This window comes from Dendropsophus ebraccatus, chromosome 11, assembly GCF_027789765.1.
Source record: "Dendropsophus ebraccatus isolate aDenEbr1 chromosome 11, aDenEbr1.pat, whole genome shotgun sequence".
NCBI classification, from domain to species: Eukaryota; Metazoa; Chordata; class Amphibia; order Anura; family Hylidae; genus Dendropsophus; species Dendropsophus ebraccatus.
The window spans coordinates 79991539-80006138 of NC_091464.1; the positions used below are offsets into that span (position 1 = coordinate 79991539).

A 14600-nucleotide genomic window follows, 5' to 3' on the forward strand; every position below is an offset into this window, starting at 1 on the left:
TTGAACCCTGCCTGAGATTCCTGTTGTGTTCCTGCCAATTGTCATAGATCGACACAATCCACGACTCCTGGCGTTACAGACCTAATAATGATTAGGGATGAGCGAACCGAACTGTTATGAACCAGATTCGTTACGAACTTTGCAAAAAGTTTGGTTCGCCACCAAACCGAACTTTGAGAAAGTTTGTTACGAATCTGGTAAAAATAACAACGGCGACGCAAAATTCTACTATTTTCACAGAATAGACCAGGATACAAGGGATTATTGCACTTATAATGCCTTGTATCCTGGTTTTCTGTGAATATCAAGATGTGTAACGTCACCCCTGTTAGGGTGAGACCTTAAATTAGTCTCCTCAGATGTACCTGGATGCTGCCTAATCAAAAATGTAATGTGACAGCTGTCTGTGAGTATCAACCAAGACACATGAAAGCAACTTCAGTGTTCAAGCTTATCAAATTTATTAAGGGAAAATCTCAGTTCATATCTTTACAATAACGGTTCAAAAAAATAGGAGAACCCCGTTTAGCCGCAATAAAAAAAGTTTAAAAAAAAACAGTCCAAAAAAAGTCCCATCACTGTCTGAGAAAAAGAAAAGTCTCATCAACTGTCCCATCACTGCACTGTTTTGAAGAAAAATGTTGGCGACTCATTGGGATTCTTGGTGTTTAAGACCACCCCAGTGCTGATGTCTGGTCCTTTAATTATGGGCAAGGGCAGTACATGTCTGTTACTGCCCATTGGGTCAACATTCCCCCAGAAGACCAACAGAAAGTTAGCCCATTCTTGCCACTGTCACCTCCTGCTTTAGGGGGCCAGTTCTGCAAAATTTCAGCCTCCACCAGCTTGCAACCATCTACAGGTTTGACTGCAGTCCAACCTGCCCCGGTGTCTTACCAACGATGTCAAGCCCAGCGCTCTCAGGCTCTCCTCCATTTTGTGAGCCTGGGTGAACAGAGCCACAGTGGGCAGGAGCTCCTCCGGAAAATCAGGTAGGAGATATATGAATGGCTGACCCAAGGTCAACTATTGGTGGGAAGTGTTGTAGCCGACAATGGGAGGAACATTGTCTCTGCAGTGCAGCAGGGAGGGCTGAGTCGTTCACCTTGTATGGCACATGTGATAAACCTCATAGTGTACAGGTTTCTTCGAACATGTTCTGCCAATTGTTGATCCCTTTTGAGGACGCGACTCTGTTTGTGAGCAGGCATGACTATGTGATCAACAACATCATCCCACTCGTCCATGTTCTTGAAAGTGTGGCGAACATCATCAGCGATGATTCCCAGACCACCACTCCAAGGCTGAACATCCTCCTCCGTGAATTGTCTGTTCTCAACCATACCGACCTGGGTGCAATCAGGTACTGCATCCTCCTCCTCCTCCTCCTCAAATAGTCTGTTCTCAATCATACTGGGCTGGGTGCAATCAAGTGGTGCTGCCTCCTCCAATAGTCTGTTCTCAATCATACTGGCCTGGGTGCAATCAAGTGCTACTGTCTTCTCCTCCTCCTTCAATAGTCTGTTCTCAACCACACTGGGTCCAATACAGTACTGTTACTGCTGCTGGTTCCACTGTCAAATGTCTGTTTTCCACCCTACTGGGTCCAAGGAACTTTGTGTCCTATGTTCCTATGTCCCGTGTAATCACTTACACCTTGACTAACTTTTTTTCACTATTTTTGCACTTTGATTTTTTCCACTTTTTTCATTGTAATAGCAACTGCAACTAAAAGAAACTATACCCTATCAGACTCCCACTATTGTAGCTGCAATTATTCAGCCGTTATAGCAAGGTTCATTTTAGGTTCGGTTCGTCCGAATCCAAACTTCACGAAAGTTCGCCAGATCGAACCGAACCGAACTTTTCAAAAGTTTGCTAATCCCTAATAATGAGGTTGTGAACAATGATGTAATAACCATCAGTAATAACCCACAGTACTGCCATTGACATCTACAATGACATCATCAAAAGTTAAAGGGGTATTCCAGGTTATTTTGATATTAATTCTACTGATTTCTCTTGTAATATAATTAATATATCTCATTGGTTTCTATAATAAATTTTGTCTCTTTCTCTCTATTTTTATGTAAGTCACGTGTTTCTGTGACGTCACCGAACCGGAAGTGTGGGGACTTCCCCGACTCGGCCGGCCTCTTGGTGTTTATGTAGTTAGAAAGCTAGCAGAGCTTTACAAACGGCCTCCCTGCACACGGGAGGTCACATGACACCCTGTTCCCGGGCGGCCTGTCAGTGTGAAGGAGGTCGCATCCACCTCCTGTATAATCACTAAAACCCTCCACCCCCTGCCAGTATAATCATACCGATGTCTCCCCCGGCCCCCTCCATCCTGTGTATACAGTCCTTTTCAAAGATCTCTCACCCCATCCCCCGGTCTCGGCACCTCTTGCACTCAGCTGACAGGCTCTCTCTCTCTCTCTCTCTCTCGCTGTGTGTGAAGCAGGAGAGATTTCTTTCCTGCTCCGTACACAGTGCCTGTCAATTGCCCCGATAAAACTCAGCTGCCAGGAACTGTGTACGGAGCAGGAAAGAAATCTCTCCTGCTTCACACACAGCGAGAGAGAGAGCCTGTCAGCTGAGTGCAAGAGGTGCCGAGACCGGGGGATGGGGTGAGAGATCTTTGAAAAGGACTGTATACACAGGATGGAGGGGGCCGGGGGAGACATCGGGAGGATTATACTGGCAGGGGGTGGAGGGTTTTAGTGATTATACAGGAGGTGGATGCGACCTCCTTCACACTGACAGGCCGCCCGGGAACAGGGTGTCATGTGACCTCCCGTGCGCAGGGAGGCCGTTTGTAAAGCTCTGCTAGCTTTCTAACTACATAAACACCAAGAGGCCGGCCGAGTCGGGGAAGTCCCCACACTTCCGGTTCGGTGACGTCACAGAAACACGTGACTTACATAAAAATAGAGAGAAAGAGACAAAATTTATTATAGAAACCAATGAGATATATTAATTATATTACAAGAGAAATCAGTAGAATTAATATCAAAATAACCTGGAATACCCCTTTAATAGGGAGTGTTTCTACAGTAGACTTACAATATATTGTATATAAACCGAACATGTCAAAGTGGTCTGATCAAGTCCTTTTCATATTTTCATGTCATCTATCTGATGTTAGATGGCAGAGAACTGCAGAGAGAGAGTGCACACACCCGATAATCCAGACAAGAAGGAGAGGTGGCAAGAGAACAAGAGCGAGACCAGATCAGAGACCTGGCAGTGGTGAGCGATGAGTGACAGTTCACCAGTGTTATAAGTATAATAATATTATTAGTTTTTTATTCTTTCTTTCATTTCAGTACAGCTTATCCTGCAAACTGTGGAACATAAAAGTCAACATTTTTTGCGAAGCAAAGATCTAGTATACAGTAGTTATACCTCCATATGTTATAATAGACATAAAGACTAGAACTGTTAGTTGATCCCACCTGCCTCCCTCTCTTATCCTCTAGCCTTGTCCTGTATTGAACTTTTGCTTATTGTACGGAATGTTCTCCGTTAATAAAGCTTCAGACATGACTGACAATTCCTTGTCAAATGATTGATCTTCTAAAGAAGTTACTTTCCTGTCCACTGTGCCAGCGCCTCTTAATCACTGAAAATATTGAAAGCCTTTCACTAGTTCCATGTTCCTTCCAGATCTCTCCTTCAGGTTACTCGCAGATCCCACTTTGCAGTTAAATTCCTTCCTTATGAGTGAAATAAATGTATGTCAAATACAACTTGGGCATAAATGACCTATTTGGGGGAGAAAAAAACCTTTTAAATTTGTGCCAATATGGAACACTACCACTTAGAGGAGTATTCCGGAGTCTAGATAAAATCATTGAAAGGAAAGTTGCAGGGAAATTACACACAAAGAAGCATAACACAGCTAGAAGATAGACACAGCTCCAGCAGCCTTTGTGGGTTGCAGACTACAATTCCCAGCATGCATTCCATGTGCCCCATGCGCACCCTATACTCACCTCATCCCGCCGGGTCCCGCTTCTGGAGGTGGTCGGGTGATGAAGATCTCAGCCGCTGCAGCCCGGCGCGCGCGCTGAGAGATGAGTCCAACACCCATAGAGAATGATAGGAGAGTCCAGCGCTCCGTCATTCTCTATGAGCGTTGGACTCATCTCTCAGTGCGCGCGCCGGGCTGCAGCGGCTGAGATCTTCATCACCCGACCACCTCCAGAAGCGGGACCCGGCGGGATGAGGTGAGTATAGGGGGCTCTAACGGGGGGTCGGGAGCCTGTCACCCCGGCACGGGGGGTGACAGGTTCCCTTTAAAGGGGTTGTCTGGGATAAAATTATATTTTACAATGCTACCAGGGCTACAGGGGTCATATCACAGACATATACTTTTACTTACCTGTCCCATTCCAGCATCGCTGTCGAGTCCCAGGCCATCGTCTCTCTTCTGCTGTCACCGCTGTTCCCACTGGTAATGGGAACTCATCATAGCTAGTATAGTCTACACTAAGCTTTCATTTCTATAGAGAGTGGCACGTCACTGGATGGTTTGAAACTGCTGACAGGAGCAGAGAACAGGCAGCCCGAGACAAGGCAGCGGTGGCCGAGCAGAACAGGTAAGTATACCTCTATGACATGTCCCCCCCCACAGCCCTGGCACCATAGCAAATTATGATTTATTTTAGAAAACTTGTCATTTTATTCAAATGGTGGGCATGGAACACCCATACTCATGATCGGTGGGGCCCTGAGCAATTTAACACTTTTCAACTATTCTGTGTTGTTCACAAACTCTTGTTATTCTTATATTCATTGCATAAGGTATTAGAACTTGTATGTATTAACTAGTTTTACTGCTTTCAGGCTTGCTTAGAAGACAACCAAGAGTTTTCCCAGAGCAGAACTTCTCATGTTTTCCTACCAGGGCGTTATCAGGCAGAAGATGGTGGTACATGGTCCTCACCACACCCATGGTCTAATGCCAAGCCAAAATCACACATATTGCCCTTCATTGGTCTATGGAACCCAATATAACAATAAAATTAGGAAACAACTGTCATGGTCCTGAAGCTGGAGAATGGCTTGTGTAAAATATAGTAATTTCTGTAAATTATGCTTTCTCAGTTGTGCCTCACCAAGAACTGGGGGTATCTAACTGTTGAGCAAGGAAAATATTATGAAAGTTTCATTCCACTGTTTTAGGGAAAGCATATCGTTTCTGTAAACCACAGATGAGTGGGACAGTCGCCGAAACATGTGCAACACCCATCCAAAAATGTTTGATGCTTGCTGTAGGGTCAATCATCTGTGTCCAGCCGCCCCCATGACTTATAATAGAGCCCTGGATGGATATCACTAAAGAGGAAAAAAATAAAATGTGCTATGGTTCAATCTCCCGATGCAGCTACCCAGACCATATGTCTGGGTTCACACTATGTTTTTACAATGTTTTTACAAAAAGGATGGTGAATGGATGGAAAAACTAGGGATGAGCAAACATTTGAAAAGTTCGATCCGGCGAACTTACGCGAAGTTCGGATTGGTACGTTCCGAACCTAAAATGAACCTTGCTATAACAGCTAAATAATTGCAGCTATAATAGTGGGAGTCTGATAAGGTATAGTTTCTTTTAGTATGCAGTTGCTATTACAATGAAAAAAGGGGAAAAAAATCAAAGTGCAAAAATAGTGAAAAAAAATTAGCCAAGGTGTGAGTGATTACACGGGATATAGGACACAAAGTTCCTTGGAACCAGTAGGGTGGAAAACAGACATTTGACAGTGGAACCAGAAGCAGTAATAGTAATGTATTGGACCCAGTGTGATGAAGAACAGACAATTGACGGAGGAGGAGGCAGTAGCACTTGATTTCACCCAGCCCAGTATGGTTGAGAAGAGACTATTGGAGGAGGCAGCACCACTTGATTGCACCCAGGCCAGTATGGTTGAGAACAGACTATTTGAGAAGGAGGAGGAGGCAGTACCTGATTGCACCCAGGCCAGTATGATTGAGAACAGACTATTCATGGAGGAGGAGGATGCTCAGCCTTGGAGTGGTGGCCTGGGAATCCTCCCTGATGATGTTGTTCACCGCACTTTCAAGAACACGAGTGGGATGATGTCGTTGATGCCTGCTCACAGAATTGCGTCTTCAAAAGGGATCAACAATTGGCGCGCTATGTTCGAAGAAACCTGTGCACTTCAGGTTTATCCCATGTGCCATACAAGATGTATGAAGCAGCCCTCCATTCTGCACTCCAGAGGTTCCTCCCTTTGTGGGCTACAACACTTTCCACTGTTAGTTGACCATGGCTCAGCCATTCATATATCTCCTACCTGATGGTCCAGAGGAGCTCCTGCCCACTGTGGCTCCGTTCACCCAGGCTCACAAAATGAAGGTCAGCCTGAGAGCGCCGAGCCTGACATCGTTGGTAGGACACCGGGGCAGGTTGGACTGCAGTCAAAGCGGTGGATGGTTGCAAGCTGGTGGAGGGAGAACTTTTGCCCCCTAAAGCACCGGGGAGGTGACAGTGGCAAGAATGGGCTAACTTTCTGTTGGTCTTCTGGGGGAATGTTGACCCAATGGGCAGTAACAGACATGTACTGCCCTTGCCCATCCATAATTAAAGGACCAGACATCAGCACTGGGGTGCACGGTCTTGGACATAAAGAATCCATTGAATCGCCAACATTTTTCTACACAACTGTGCAGTGATGGGACAGCCAATGGGACTTTTTTTTTTCTCTGACAGTGATGGGACTTTTTTTGTTTCTCAGACAGTGATGGGACTTTTTTTTTGTTTCTCGGACAGTGATGGGACTTTTTTTTGGACTTTTTTTGTTTCTCGGACAGTGATAGGACTTTTTTTGGACTTTTTAAAACTTTTTGTTGTTGCGGCTAAACGGGGTTCTCCTATTTTTTTAACCTGATTGTAAAGATATGAACTGCTTTTCCCTCAATAACTTCGATAAGCTTGAACACTGAAGTTGCTTTCATGTGTCTTGGTTAATACTCACAGACAGCTGTCACATTACATTTTTGATTAGGCAGCACCCAGGTATAGACTAATTTAAGGTCTCACCCTAACAGGGGTGACGTCACACATCTTGATATTCACAGAAAACCAGGATACAAGAGATTATAGGAGTAATAATTCCTTGTATCCTGGTCTAGTCTGTGAAAAAAGTACAATTTTGCGTCGCCGTTGTTATTTTTACCAGATTCATAACGAACTTTCTTTTTTCAAATTTTGTAATGAATCTGGTTTATAACGGTTCGGTTCGTTCATCCCTAGGAAAAACTAATGCAATTGTGTGCATCTGTTTTGATCTATTTTTTCAATAATACGAAAAAAAAAAAAAAAAACAGATCAAAATGCATCCTGAAAGACGTACTTGACCTTATTTTTGTGTACGTTAAAAAACCTATGCGGTTTGATCCGTTTTTTTATAATCAAAGTCAATGGAAAAACGGATTAAAACGGATGCACACAAATGCATCTGTTTTTCCATCTGTTTTTTTGCCAAAAATTGCAAAAATATAGTGTGAGCGCAACCTAACTGATCAAAACTTCCGCCATCACAGGCTTTTCTAAATTATAGTTTTCATATAGTGAATAGCATTGACCCAGGTTTATTGTAGGCAAAGCCTTTCTAAAAATTTATCTGAAAAGTTTATGGTGTACGGCTTCACCTTAAACAAGGATGTACCACCTCAAGCTCAAGCACTGGATGCGGGCCGGGCCGCCCCCAGTGGGAGGGAATTCCCTCCCCTGTATGACGCAGCTCCCTTAGAATGAATGGAGCCGCGTCATACAGGGGAGGGAATTCCCTCCCACTGGGGGCGGCCCGGCCGGCCTCCAGTGCTTGAGCACCAGCCGCTTCCGGTGCATAGAACGGCGATCGATCAGTGGGTTTAGGTTAAAGAGGATGAGTTTTCTAATTTCTTAAGAAACAAATTCAACACAATAACAATATAAAAAAAACATTTGTGCAATTGAGCCACAAACTTATACAAACATTCGGGCAAAAGAGTCATAACAATCTGTATGGTAACAAGGTAACAAACATCAGAACAACCTTGAGATGTGAAGGAAAAAGGAAAAAAAAAACTTTTCCCTTGTTCTATGGTAATGCATTATACACTGTATGCAGTGACTCACACAACATTACATATTCTACGGGAAGTAGAACAACTTTTTAACAAAACAACATTAACTTGGAATGAAAAAAATTCAATTTCCATTACATTTCACCGTGCAGAATGGAATTTCATAGGACTTCATATTTATTGTGAGCACATGCCAGTCTACTAGCTGCATTCACAATTTACACAAATGAAAGTAACATTGGGAAATGCTATTATGTTACATATAGGGGACAGTAAGTAATGTAGGAACATGCTATTATGTAACATATAGGGGACAGTATGTAATATAAGAACTAGTGATGAGCTAGTACTAAAATGCTCGGGTGCTCGTTGCTCGAGACGAATATCTCCCGATACTCGAGTGCTTGTTTCTAGTAACGAACCCCATTAAAGTCAATAGGAAACTTGAGCATTTTTGCAGGGGACCCAAGTTCGGTAGAGGGAAGGTTGTGTGAAAACCTGTCAACCTCAGAAATTGATGGTAATGGAAATGGACAGGAAACATCAGGGGCAGCATGTATGGATGCCTCTGAGGCTGCCTAATCGCACCATTATGCCAAATTCTGGGCAAGCAGTAGTGAACTTAGATATGCTTTGTGTAAGAAATACAGAAATCAGAAAATATAGTAGAGGTCCCAATAAAAGAGTACTGAGCACTTCTTAGGGGTCTGTATGCAACACCTAATGCCCCCTTTCTGCCAGCAGCCGGTCACCACAGCACAGTGGTGAAATCGTGGTAGCTGCACTGCAAGTCCCAGCCAGCAGTCTGTAGTAATAGTATTAATAAAAGCTTTTAAGGCCTGAAAACGGCTGTTTGTTTATATTGCTAGTATATACCCTGCTTACTGGAACGCTAATTCCCTCACTGACACTCTCCCTGACCAGCAGCAGCTCTGTCCCTGATCTCTCACAGCATGCGTCTGAAGCGAGCACTGCCGGCGCCGAGTTTTATATGGCAGGGTCATCTGATCTGGCCAACCAATCGCTGCTATCGACATGTATGGGTCCCACGTCATCGCAGGATGTACCAAAGAGTAGGGCTGGGCGATATGGCCTAAAATTTATATCACAATATAATTTGATGCATGTGCGATATAACGATATATCACGATATATCAATTTTTTTGTGTGTGTATACAAATTACAACACTTTAAGATTTTATTAAGATGTGTATTGTATAACAGATCTTTTTCCAAACAATGCAAAGATTAAGTGTTAGTAAAACACAAAATTGTTTAAAATAAAGTGCAAATTAAATGTAAAAAATAAACATAAAATTTCGTCCTGTTGTCCTGTGCCATCAGCCCCCCCTTGTGCCAGTCATCAGCCCCCCTTGCCAGTCATCAGCCTTCCCCTGTGCCATCAGCCGACCCTGTGCCAGTCATCAGCCCTCCCCTGTGCCAGTCATCAGCCCCCCCTTGTGCCAGTTATCACCCCCCCCTTGCCAGTCATCAGCCCTCCCCTATGCCTTCAGCCCCCTTTGTGCCAGTTATCACCCCCCCTTGCCAGTCATCAGCCTTCCCCTGTGCCATCAGCCCACCCTGTGCCAGTCATCAGCCCTCCCCTGTGCCATCAGCCCACCCTGTGCCAGTCATCAGCCTTCCCCTGTGCCATCAGCCCACCCTGTGCCAGTCATCAGCCCCCCCCTTGTGCCAGTCATCAGCCCTCCTTGCCAGACATCAGCCCCCCTTGCCAGTCATCAGCCTTCCCCTGTGCCATCAGCCCACCCTGTGCCAGTCATCAGCCCTCCCTTGTGCCAGTCATCAGCCCTCCCTTGTGCCAGTCATCAGCCCCCCTTGCCAGTCATCAGCCCCCCTTGCCAGTCATCAGCCTTCCCCTTTGCCAGTTATCAGCCCCCCGTTGCCAGTCATCAGCCCCCCCCCCCCCCCAGTGCCAGTCATCTCCCCCTCTCAGTTTTCCCTATGTGCCAGCCATCATGTCCCCCCAGCCAGGGCCATCATCAGCCCCATGCCAAGCCATCTGCCGCCCCCGACCCCTCTGCTACTTACCTTTCCTGCAGGGCTGGCTGATGGAGTCCGCGAGGCGACACGGGCCGCGTCTTCTTCCCAGCATGCACTGGGAGAGACCTGACGTCACACGCATCGTCAGCTAGCTTGCTGACGATGCGTGAACGGAAGGCCCTGCAGCGCGGTACCACGGAGCGGTAAGTGAGAAGCTTATTCACTACCGCTCCGTGGGCATGTATTGCGATATGACGATATGCCAAAAATCTATATCGTCAACCGAATTGATGACGATATTTTGGCATATCGTTTATATCGCCCAGCCCTACCAAAGAGTCTCCTGCATGTTTATTGGCTGAGAAATATCGCCCAAACTTACAGGAAACGGATGATTATCAAGTATCGCAAGATGCTCATCCGAGTAACGAGTACCATCGAGTACCCTAATACTCGATCGAGTACCAAGCTCGGACAAGCATGCTCGCTCATCACTAGTAGGAACATGCTATTATGTAACATATAGGGGACAGTATGTAATATAGGAAGATGCTATTATATAACATATAGAGGACAGTATGTAATGTACGGAGATGCTATTATATAACATATAGGGGACAGTATGTAATGTAGGGAGATGCTATTATGTAACATATAGGGGACAGTATGTAATGTACGGAGATGCTATTATATAACATATAGGGGACAGTATGTAATGTACGGAGATGCTATTATATAACATATAGGGGACAGTATGTAATGTAGGGAGATGCTATTATGTAACATATAGGGGACAGTATGTAATGTGGGAACATGCTATTATGTAACATATAGGGGACAGTATGTAATGTACGGAGATGCTTTTATATAACATATAGGGGACAGTATGTAATGTAGGGAGATGCTATTATGTAACATATAGGGGACAGTATGTAATATAGGAACATGCTATTATATAACATATAGGGGACAGTATGTAATGTAGGGAGATGCTATTATATAACATATAGGGGACAGTATGTAATGTAGGGAGATGCTATTATATAACATATAGGGGACAGTATGTAATGTAGGGAGATGCTATTATATAACATATAGGGGACAGTATGTAATATAGGAAGATGCTATTATGTAACATATAGGGGACAGTATGTAATATAGGAACATGCTATTATATAACATATAGGGGACAGTATGTAATATAGGAACATGCTATTATATAACATATAGGGGACAGTAAGTAATGTAGGGAGATGCTATTATATAACATATAGAGGACAGTAAGTAATGTAGGGAGATGCTATTATATAACATATAGGGGACAGTATGTAATGGTATGTAATGTATATAATAAACAGAGCCATGCCAACCTATTGCAGGTAGCTACAAGATGAATCCTGTTCTGCAAAATAAATAAATAAATCAGGTGAGTCCTATCCTGTAGTCCTATTCTTTCCTTATTGTTTGATGGAGGGAACCATCAGTTACCCAGCCACACCACCTATAATCCCAGAGCCAGCCACTACAAACCCCCCATAACATAGCCTACTAAAGTGCCACATAAGGGTAAACCAACACCATATTTGTGGTATATGTCAACAAAGTGGCAGAAAGATACTGCATGCTGCTGAATACTATAGCAATATGTGCTATGTTTGGGCTATTTCTAAGCATATACAACTCTTTGTTACAAGACTTAAAGGCAAACTGAAAGCACAGATATTCATATCCGCCCCACCTCCTCCTGAATGATTGACAGCAAGGGGCCGGCCTGAACAGGGGTTGTCCAGCGAAAATCTTTTTTTTTTTTTCAAATCAACTGGTGTGAGAAAGTTATATAGATTTGTAATTTACTTCTTTAAAAAAATCTCAAGTCTTCCCATACTTATTAGCTGCTGTATGTCCTGCAGGAAATGGTGTTTTAGTTCCAGTCTGACACTGACACTGCTCTCTGCTGACACCTCTGGCCAAGACAGGAACTGTCCAGAGCAGGAGGGGTTTTCTATGGGGATTCATAGAAAATCGAGAGAGTTCCTGTCTCGGCCAGAAATGTCAGCAGAAAGCGCAGTGTCAGACTGAAAATAAAACACCATTTCCTGCAGGACATACAGCAGCTGATAAGTATGGGAAGACTTGAGATTTTTTAATAGAAGTTAATTACATATCTATATGACTTTCTGATATCAGTTGATTTGAAAGAAAAAGATTTTCGCTGGACAACCCCTTTAAGATGATTCTTATAAGTATATCCAAAATGCAACACATTGGCTTATTCGCTGGAGCCTTAGGGCCCTATTCCACCGGACGATTATCAATCAGATTATCGTTAAATCGTTCTAATCTAAACAATAATCGTTCGGTTGAATATTAGTTAACGACTAACGACCGAACGAGAAATCGTTGATCATTTAATAAGACCTGGACCTATTTTTATCGTTGCTCGTTCGCAAATCGTTCGCATTGAATAAAAAGACGTTCGGTCGTTCGCAGTAGTGACGAACGCAATAGCGACGACAAGACGACCGCAAGAACGATCATAAGTAACGATTATCTTTCCATGTAAATGGGTCTTTTGTAATAGCGGCCGTTTGGATTTTTATCGTTAATGATTATGAGAACTATAATCGTCCTGCAGAATAGCGCCCTTAGCAACACTGTAACCCTTATTACAAGAATATGGGCTGATTTGGGAGTAACGTCCATTTCTAATAACCTAACAGTATGAATGTTGGGATTGACATTGGTTATCCGGCTCCTATTCCGCCTTTGCCCTGGATAGTTGGGGATGCAGCGGTGGGGCGGCTGGTTTTATTCTTCCTGGATGTGCTAAGTTTTCATGAACTCTTCTGACTTGAGGCGACAGGTAGCAGCAAAGCGCTGAGATCCTGAGCAGAACTGACATTCAATAGAAAAATAGATATTATGGCTTCACCGGTGGCAGGAACCTGACAGATTAATTTAGTACCAGGAAGACTTATTTCCAGCAAGCGGTCTGACAAAGACAAACGTTATCTGACTACACTGTCCGTACACCTGCATAGAAATGTCATGAGTGATGTTCAGAAACAAGTGTCTCAATGCATTGTGACAACTTTACTTTGAAAACCGAGAAAGGATTTCCAACAAAAAATCTGAAAATATCCAAATCCTCGATAATTATTAAACATTCCGTTCAGGCTTCACAGCTCCTAGAAGGGATGTTCAATAAAATCTTAAAGGAGTTATTCAGCTCTACAAAAACATGGCCACTTTCTTCCAGAGACAGCACCACTCTTGTCTCCAGGTTGGGTGCAGGCTTTGTCACTCAGTTCTATTGAAGTGAATGGAGCTTAACTATAAACCACACCTGAAGTGGAGACAAGAGTGGTGCTGTCTCTGGAAGAAAGTGGCCATGTTTTTGTAGTGCTGGATAACTCTTTAAACTCATTCTACTGCTTCCTCACTAACAAGCCATACTTACCTGACCCACCCGTTAATGATAGGCTGCAGCAATCACACTGCAGCCTGTCATTAACCCCTTAAACGCAGTGATAGCGGCGCGATCACAGCAGTGTAAGTAACAGGAGCAGCACTTACTGATTGGGACCAATCGCTTTTACGGACCGCCGGAGGTCTCTTACCTTCCTCCGTGCAGTCCGATTGGCGCTCTGCTGATTGAGTCTGCCACAGGCAGACTCAATCAGCAGAGCGCCTATAACACTGATCAATAGCATTGTACAGTGCACACAATCTGATGATTGTAGGTAGAAGTCCCCCAGGGGGACTTAAAATGTGTAAAAGAAAAAAAAAATTAAATGTTTTTTAAAATACCCCAAAGCTCCTCCCCAATAAAAGTTAAAATCACCCCCTTTCCCATTTTATAAATAAAACATATAAAAATAAATAAATAAACATATAACACATTACGTGACATGCGTAATTGTCCGCTCTAATAAAATATAACAATTGTCATCGCGAACGGCGTAAACAAAAAGAGGGAAAAAAGCGCCAGGATTACAGATTTTTGTTACATTATATATTTAAAAAAATTTATAAAAAAAGATCAAAACAGAGCTACATATATATGGTATTAATAAAAACTAGAGATGATGGCGCAAAAAATGACACCCCATACAGCCCTGTAGGTGAAAAACTAAAACTGTCACAATAGGCCCATTTTATTAATAATTAATTAAAAAAAAAAAAAAGGATTTAATAAAAAAATATATATAACATTAGAGAATCTGTGTAAACCTGCATATGGTTGTGTTCGAACTGACCTATAGAATAATAGTATCATGTCGCTGTTACCATATAGTGCATTACGTACACACAGGAACCCCCCAAACGTTACCATATTGCATTCTTTTTTCCAATTTCGGGGTTCCATCATAAATGTAATGGTAAAATGAAAGACGCCATTACAAAGTACAACTACTCCTGAAAAAAACAAGCCCCCACATGGCCCTGTAGATAGAAAACTGAAAGTGCTAGAGCTTCTAGAAGGGGAGGAGGGAAAAGCA

The 14600-nt window shown here is 43.4% G+C and overlaps 1 protein-coding gene across 2 annotated transcripts in view; it reads right to left on the minus strand.

Annotated features, from left to right (window-relative positions):
- The window catches only part of GRPR (gastrin releasing peptide receptor), a 111734-nt gene that overhangs the window by 13541 nt on the left and 83593 nt on the right, over nt 1–14600 (minus strand). The window lies entirely within an intron of this gene.